Source organism: Suricata suricatta, chromosome 8 (genome assembly GCF_006229205.1).
Source record: "Suricata suricatta isolate VVHF042 chromosome 8, meerkat_22Aug2017_6uvM2_HiC, whole genome shotgun sequence".
NCBI lineage: Eukaryota > Metazoa > Chordata > Mammalia > Carnivora > Herpestidae > Suricata > Suricata suricatta.
Window position 1 is genome coordinate 58,202,417 of NC_043707.1, and position 9,043 is coordinate 58,211,459.

Genomic DNA, 9,043 nt, shown 5'->3' on the forward strand with positions numbered 1-9,043 from the left:
TTAAAAGTCTACCATGGGCCAAAGCTATTGGTTGCTCTGGGGACAACAGTGAATTTAAGAAGTTTACATGATAGTGAGGGAAATAGGCAAGTCATTTTTTTCATTCTCTTCCCTGCTTTGGACATGCATAAATCTTCTCTGGTTTATTCCTATTCTCTGCCACTTCCTTCATTCTGCTTTGTACAATCATCCTTCTCCAACCACTGATTAAATGATTTTAAATGATGGAACTTCTTCAAGTCTCAGCCGTAGCCTTTCTCTTTTCCCAGTTTCTACATTTAGGCTCTTGTATGCACATCAATGTCTTCAATTTTCACCTACTCACACATGACTCACAAATCTGTATTTCTCAGGCACAGATCTTTCTTGGATGTTCCAGATCCATATAACCAATTATTTACTAAATGTTCCTCCTTAGGTATCTCCAAGTTTCTTCAAGCACAACATACCACAAAGTTGAACTTATTTCCAGCCCATACTCCACCTCCATAGTTGTCTTTTGGTGTGACCATTATCAAGGAATGACAAAAGCGTCCATTCTGGCAAGAGAAACAGAAATCTCAGGATCACCCTTGACACTGCCCTCTCTCTCACCCCAATGTCTACTCCAAAGCTACATCTTGTTGGTTTCACTCACGAAAGTCAGATCCAAACCACCCACATCTCATGCTGAAGGTAGCAGTAGCTTTCCCACTTAAACCACCTCTACTGCATTCTCTACAACGCAGAGTGATCTCTTTCGAACTACAAATCTGGTCACATCATTCTACTACTGCTTAAAACTTATCAGAGGCTCCCCGTCAATGTTAGGCTAATGACCCAAGTGTCTGACATTGCCCACAGGACCCTGCCTTGGCTTGGATCCCACCTGTCTGCCCAGCCATATCTCACAGCCATGCCTTCACTTTCCTTCAGCAAGCCAACCACACTGGCATTTTTCTTAAATGGGCATGTTCCCTCTAGCCTTGGAATTTGAAACATAGAATTTTTTTGGTCTTAATCTCCCTACCCATCCCATCCTCCTTTCACCTCTTCTTTTACATTTTATCTCACCCTGTTGTCCTTTCTCGGGAATCCTAGCATGACCTCCATTTTGTGGTTAATTGCCCCTTTCCTAAGTCCCCCTAGAACCCTTCCATCTCCACATTTATCATAGTTGAAAATATGCATGTAATTGTAAGTTTCTTTCATTACTGTCTATTGCCCTCACTAAACTACAAGCAGCCCCATGAAATCAGGAACCATGTCTACTTTTGTCCCACTGTCATATCCTAGGTCTCTCTCTCATTGAACAAATAGCCACGTGTCAGGAAAAGATTCTAGGTACGGGAGAGACAGTACTAACAAGACAGAGAAGTTTCCATCTGTTGTGGTACTTACGTTATAAGAAGAGGAGACAGATAATGACAAACACTTGTTTTAAAATAAGAAGAATAACAGGCAATAAATGCTATGCAGAGAATTAAAATAGGATGATCTGATGGGATGTGACTAGATGTTTACCTCAGATTGAAAGAAGACCTTTGTGGAGTGATGAAATCAAAAATGTCAATTAAGAATTGAATGACAAGATGAAACCAGTCATGTGAAGATCAAAGAGAACATTCTAGGCAGAGGGAATAACTGCAGAGGCCCTAAGATGGGAGCCAACACCTGGCTGAAGGCCAGGCCCGTTATAAATGTTCAATAAATATTAATTGGCTGTTGTTACAGTAAAGAGGCAGATCAGCAGGGCCCACTGAGAGGCCACTCACCCAGGCTTCTCTTCTTCGGGCTGTGAGAGGTAGAGGGGACAGAGGAGAAAGGGGCAGGTGACATGAATGATTTCTGTTGTAGTTGCTATTGACTGATAGATCCTCACGCAGCTTTCCAAGGAAGCGAGGTATGACACATTGATTTTTGTAATTTCTATTGTAAGGCAGGGATGACTGGTCTCATTGACAAGGGTGATTCAGTAACTTGCACACAGTAAGACCCTGGGCAAGCTGAAGGAAAAAGCTGCATCTACTATAACTATTACTGTTTTGCTCAAATTATAGCTGACTCCAAGACATTGCTTTGAACTAGGCACAGTTTAGTTAAAACGATTTTTTTTGATTTAAGGTTCTCCTTTCAAAGTTAAGCTAAGTGTGTAAACAAATTCATAATATCTAGAGGATACTTTGAACATAAAATATAATTTTCAAGTCTAGAATCATCTCATATCTTCTTCCCAGCCCTTGGCTACTCTCCCAAATTGCAGTTGTCCTCGGTTATTTTTCTCCTCCTCTAACTCTGGAGTAACAATACAAGTGTACACATGGACTGATGAATAAGACATGCCCTTCCCCGGGCAGAAAATAGGATCAAAGCCAAGTATGTTGCTCAAGCCATCAGCCTTTTTAAAAAGCAAATGTTTCTTCACAGGATGAACTAAAATATTTAAGGTTTAAAAAACATGGTCTGGAAATTCCCTTACAGTTGTTCAGTTATATAAATAAAATTGTTCTGCTGAATAAAAGTTTTAAGAATACAATCAGTTTTCATATTTTAAAATAATGACTCGTGTGTGTGTGTGTGTGTGTGTGTGTTATAGAAAGGAGAAAGGGCTTTGGAAACTTTCTAAACAAAATTATTTAAATAAAAGACCTTGTGTGCCTTTCCTTTTGAAAAGTAACTCTGGATGACAGAACTTGAATATGCTTCAGTTACTCCAGATCATTCTCATTAATAAACTACTCATCAACCTTATGTTAACCACATCGGTTTATTAAATGGCACTTCCTTTGGGAAAGTTACTTATTCTGCCTGAGCCTCAGCATCCTCATCTACAAGGTTGAAATAATATTATCTTCTTTACATTTAGACAATGCCAACAGCATCTAATACCTCACCTACATGTGAAAGGTATAAAGGTAAAGATAAAAAATTTTATTAGCATGATGCCTTCTTGTAGAGAGAATAAAACTTTGCAACTTGAAGGTAGGCAGTGGGGCACACATTTAGACAAAATACATAACCGGCAGTATACTGGCATTATTTCTGAGAATGCAACCTAACAAGTTGTTCTTCGTTGTAGCTGATCATCAGTATCACCAGGGAAGTAATTTTTAAGGTACAAATTCCCGAAGGAATCTGATAGTCAGGCTTGGAAACTGAGCTTGAGAACACATTGTAGCAACTAATACTCTGGAACATTTTTCATACGTTACCTCTTGTAAAGCTCATGACAACTCTTAACTGCATTGAAAGGAGAAGGGAATTTGGAGTTAAAATGACTGGACTTAGAGTTCCCAGCTTGTTACTTTTTACCTACACACAGTACTTAGCTTCTGTAATTCTCACTTTCTTTTCCCACAAAATGGAAACAAAATGTAGTTATATCTACCCTATGTGCCTCTTAGGCCTTTTGTAAATTTCAAAGCACTGCCAGTATAAGGTATAATTATTAAAAATGATAAATTGTGTGCTTTTAGGGAGGAGTTATTTGTCCTGAGTGTCTTTATTAAACAGCAAAGCCAAATAAAAATATGGGCATCTGAAGGAAGATGTGTGAATGTGTGTGCAAGTGTGTGTTTATGACAATATTAGAGGTAAGCTAGACCAAACAAGACTTTAGATGGCATCACCTTTAATTGCATCTACACATTTTTTTCCTCTCTCAAGATTTCTAATTATTCGTAGGAATTCAGATTGAGTGTTAAAGAAAATATCTCAGTTTTAAATCTGAACTCTGGTGGAAAAATCATCTTCTAGAATAAAAGACAGTATCTATATATGAAATTATTTGGAAAAGCTGCTGTCATTCTTTAACTTTGTATGTTGTATTGTGAACTATTCTAAGAGGGCTTATAATAAGAAATCATTATGGGATTCTCACTCTCCTCTATAACATAACTTTAATTTTTTGGTTGGTGTTATTTTAATAGTTTCCATTCTTCTAAATCACCATCTAAATTAGATTTTGTAGTGAATGGGAACACTTACAAAAGAAAAGAATGAAATTAAAAAGTCATATGGTCCTTAATGCATATGCTACAGAAACTAATTTTTTCCTATGGATACGGAATCAACCTTCACTTATGAGCCTAGATTATGGGTTAAAGACTATTGCAATGGTTACATGAAATGAGCCTATAACTATAACGCCAGTTTTAAGAAGGTTGTATATTACTCTTCACCTAGAGAATAGAGAGTGAATCCTTAATGTCCAAAAGCAAAACACCCTCCTATTACTTTGTAACTCTGGACATTAAAGATTAGAGAATAAGTGGGAAGAGCAAGGACATGAAAAGGACATACTCTCTGAGACTAACCGTAATCCATACACAATGAATAGAATCCACTGGCCCCTAGAAAACATTCCAGAAGCAATTAGGAGACAGTCCATTGAAAAGGTATTCACCGAAATTGGATGTTGACATTGTAAGATGTTTGGAAGGTACCGCAGTGAGGTAGAAAACTGAAATAGGAGTTGGGTTTGGGGCCAATGCAAAAAACTATAGAAAGGAGAGTTGGATGAATATATTTTATAATTTTTTAATGTTTGTTTATTTTTGAGAGAGAGCAAGCGAGCAAGCAGAAGAGGGTCAGAGAGAGGGGGAGATAAAGAACCCAAAGCAGGCTGTGCTGTCAGCAGAGAGCCTGACACAGACCTTGAACTCACAGACCATGAGATCATGACCTGAGCCGAAGTTTGCCACTTAACCAACTGAGCCACCCAGGCACCCCAAAGGAGACTATTTTAGACATGTATTTCAGCCATGTCCAGTGGAAGAGATAATCTGTTTTTTTAAGTCCAAATTATAGAACAAAAAAAAAATTCTAGTAAAAAAAGGGACTTGATCAAGCCAATATATGTCTATCAAAATGATTTCTAAAGAATAATCATTTCTTTTGCTCTAAGTCTGAAGTCATCAAGCTCTATTTTCTTATACCATTTGGTTCCTAAGTGAATCAACCACAGAGAAACCTCAACTATAATGGGCCAAAATTATTTCCTGTTGTAAATCAATATTAGCTTTCTGAATTACAAAAAAGATCTCTTGAGAGTTTGGTTGGCATCAATAAATCTCCTGGAGACTGATGAAACAGAGTATGAAGAGTACCACAGAAGTAACTATGACAGAAGGCAGTTATCAGGAAGCACCACCCAGCTGCCTCAAATGCACACACACAAATACATGAAAAGAAAGCCCTCAAATCTGGGAAGCTTTGAATCTCAGGAAATACATCCTCAAAATTAGGATTTCCAGATTTATTTTAGCAAATAAAAATATAAGATGCCCTGTTAAATTTGAATTTCAGGTAAGCAACAGAAAATGATTAGTATAAATAGGCTCCACACACTATTTGGGACATACATATATATAAAAAAAAAAAAAAACTATTGGTTGCTTATCTGAAATTCAAGCTTAGCTGGGCCTCCTGCATTTTATCTGGCAACCCTTCGTAGAGGTCTATGTCCACGAGTTTCAAATATACGCTAAAAATTAAATGCTATCACTTCAGACAACTGCCACCACAATCAGAAACCAATCACTAATTTCATTACTGAAATCATATGATGGCCCTCTGATAGGAAGTAAACATCCAGATGACCTTGAATATGAATATTTGACTTCATTATCATTAAGGAAGAACACAAAAATTTAAAATTCTCATTCTGAAAGCCAGAGAATATATCCTCACTTCTCCCTAAGGGAATCCTTGTACCCCCAGCATTTAAGAATTCTCCAGAGAAACAGAATCAACAAGGAGAGATATTTGATTTAATGAGTAAATTCACAGGGTTGTTGGGGGTTGGCAAGTCCAAAATCTGTAGAGTAGACCAGCAGGCTAGAGATCCAGGGGAGAATTGCAGTTCAAGTCCAAAGGCTGTCTGCTAGCAGGTTTCCCTCTTCTGGGGATGTCAGTGTGTTTCTATCAAGACCTTCAGCTGATTGAGTGAAGCCTGCCCACATTATGGAAAGTAATCTGCTTTACCCAAAGCCTAATGACTTAAACATTAACCTTATCTTTGGTGAAGAATGCCTTCACCAAAACATTTAGAAAAATGTTTTACCAAATATCTCAGTATTTTTACCTAGCCTAGTTGATACATAAAATTAACCATCCTACTCAGTTTGTCCTGATCACACTATAATATGCTACATACTATATTTCCCACCAGAAGCTTAGTGACCTTAATCATCTGGCTTCTCTCCTGATGCTCCAGCCTCTGTACTTATTTTCAGTTTTCAGTGAGTCTAAGTATTACCTGAGAAATTTGTTAAAAATGAGATGCCTCAGCCTACCTCCAAGATTTCAATATATTAACTTTGGGGTGGGATCCAGAAATCGGAATTTTTAATAAGCACCCAGGAAATTATGATGCAGGAAGTTTGGGGACCACTTGAAAATATTACCATATTGAGGGTAACTCTTCACAACACATGGTGTAGGATTTTGTTTCGAGTAAGGTATGTGGCAGAGACCAACAAATCACAATTGAGTCAATAAAATTCCATGTTCTTTAGATCTCTATCTGTGGAATCTATAGGTCTCTATTTAATTGGGCATCCCAGGTGCAATAAAATTCAATAAGAACACCAGCAGGGAGCCCCATGACTTTCTCCTCTGTACTAACACCAATCCTGTTCTAGCCTAACCTAAAGCATGCTAAAAGTACTAAAGATACTAAAAGTATCTACTAGGTCTGCCCCAAAAGAGAGGGACCCAAATTACTCTTGAAGGTCTACACAAAGATCCCAAGTAGCAGGAGTCATTGATGAAAACAAGAAATCAGGTAAGGCATGTAATTGTTTAAAAAAATAATAATATCAAGTAACTGAATTCAGGTGTATTTCTATATGGTTATTCTAGTCTTTAACAATATTTCATTGGCCTCATATTTGTAATATTAATGTACTGCATTTCAAGAACAAGATATAAATTTCCCAGTGTTAAAATTTCACAGCAAATGAAATTTTATGACAGAATTAGCAAGCATAACCAACTACTGAATTTTAGAAGGTAAATATTAAATGTAATGCACTGGATTGAAAGTCACCCTTTCATTAGAAGTGATGTTAAAAAATGAAAATTAAGGGTAAATGCATGTATCAGCTACTACATGATGATGAACACAAAGAAGGTGGTTCTGAAATCCTAAACTATTATCCTATAATTCCAGTGAAGTTGTAACCCACTGTACATTCCACACCCTCAGCACAAGAGTCATCCATCTGAAGTTTTGTATTACCTACTACTATATTTATACTTTCCTTCAGCTGAATCACAGTCAATCTGAGACAGCCACACCAAAAAAAAAACAAGATTAAGTAAGCAACTTCTTAATTCAGGGACAAATTTCCTGACATCATTACAAAAAAAAGTCATTCATCCCCATGTCCTAGCAATATTTTTCAACATTTTTTCTATGGTGCAGTTGATTAGAATGAGCAATACTCTTGATTTCATGACATTGTAATCAATAGTTCCCATTAAATATATTTTATTCCATTTCTCTAGTCAATGAAAACTTTTTATACTACCAATACTGAAGACATAATTAATATCTATCTTTAAGCCACAGATATTATTATATCAAGGCTTTAGCTAATACAGTTAGAATTCAAAGGACATTATTTGACAAATAACACATTATTAATGATAATAATAGACAGACAGGCAGGCAATAGAGGTAGTAAAGGGATACTCATTTATCCTTTATCAGTTTCCCACTTTACATTTTAAAATGTTATCAATCACAGTACTTTTTTTTTTTAGAGAGAATATGCAAGCGGGGGAGAGGAGCAGAGGAGGAGAGAGAGACAGAGAGACAGAGAATCTTAAGCAGCCTCCATGCTCAGCATGGAGTCAGAGCCTGATGTGGGGCTCAATTCCACAATCCTGGAATCATGACCTGAGCTGAAATCAAAAGTTGGTGCTCAACTGATTGAGCTACCTAGCATTCCCATGACTATCTATATAGTGCTAACATATGTATAGAATATATTTTACATATTAATCATATCTTTACATAATTTACATAATAATTGTTATAAAACATATACCAATTTAGGGGATTTGGCAATATATAAAATACATGTGCCTGGCTCTGTGTAACTTACAGGCTCACGTACAAACCAAGTAAAAATTTTGTTGAGGGACAATTCCCCATATGTCTTTCATATTTCTGTGAGTTTCTGCAAAGGCACGAATGAATTAGGTCCTTTGCTCCAGACTATCCTTTAAGGATCTTTGTATAGCAAACAGCTTTGGAAAAACAGAGATAGTGTCTCTCTCTCTCTCTCTCTCTCTCTCTCTCTCTCTCTCTCTCTCTCTCTCTGTCTGGAGGAAAGGACAGATACAGACATAATTCCTGTCCATTATAAAAGATTCAGGATCCCTAATCTCAGGGTCTTTTTTTAAAATGCAACTTAGGGGCGCCTGGGTGGCTCAGTCGGTTAAGCGTCCGGCTTCAGCTCAGGTCATGATCTCGCGGTTCGTGGGTTCGAGCCCTGCATCGGGCTCTGTGCTGACAGCTAGCTCAGAGCCTGGATCCTGCTTCAGATTCTGTGTCTCTCTCTCTCTCTCTCTGCAGCCCCTCCCCCCACTTATTCTCTGTCACTCTCTCAAAAATAAATAAAAACATTTTTAAAAAAATAAAAAATAATAAGATAAAATAAAATGCAACTTATCAGGGTCCCTGGGTGGCTCAGTCAGTTAAGTGCCTGATGCTTGATTTCAGCTCAGGTCATGATCTCAGGGTCGTGAGATGGAGCACTTTAGCAAACTCTACACTGGACATTGGAGCCTGCTTAAGATTCTCTCTCTCCTTCTCCCTCTTCCCCCCCCCCAACTCATGAGCACACACATGAGCTCTCTCTCTCTCTCTCTCTCCCTCAAAGAATAAATGAAACTTAGCAGCCACTGTGGAAAACAGTATGGAGTTTCCTCAAAAAAATTAAAAATAGAACTATCCTATGATCTAATAATTGTACTACTGGATATACTGGATATCTACCCCCAAAATCAAAAATACTAACTCAAAAGGTTTCATGCACACCTATGCTTACAG

At 37.5% G+C, this 9,043-nt stretch overlaps 1 long non-coding RNA gene across 1 annotated transcript in view; it reads right to left on the reverse strand.

Moving 5' to 3' along the window:
• Positions 1–414: 414 nt before the first annotated feature.
• Positions 415–9,043, reverse strand: part of LOC115299203 — a 100,887-nt gene continuing 92,258 nt past the window's right edge. The window contains exon 3 of the long non-coding RNA XR_003912043.1: positions 415–539. This is a non-coding gene — a long non-coding RNA (uncharacterized LOC115299203). The remainder of the gene's footprint in view (positions 540–9,043) is intronic.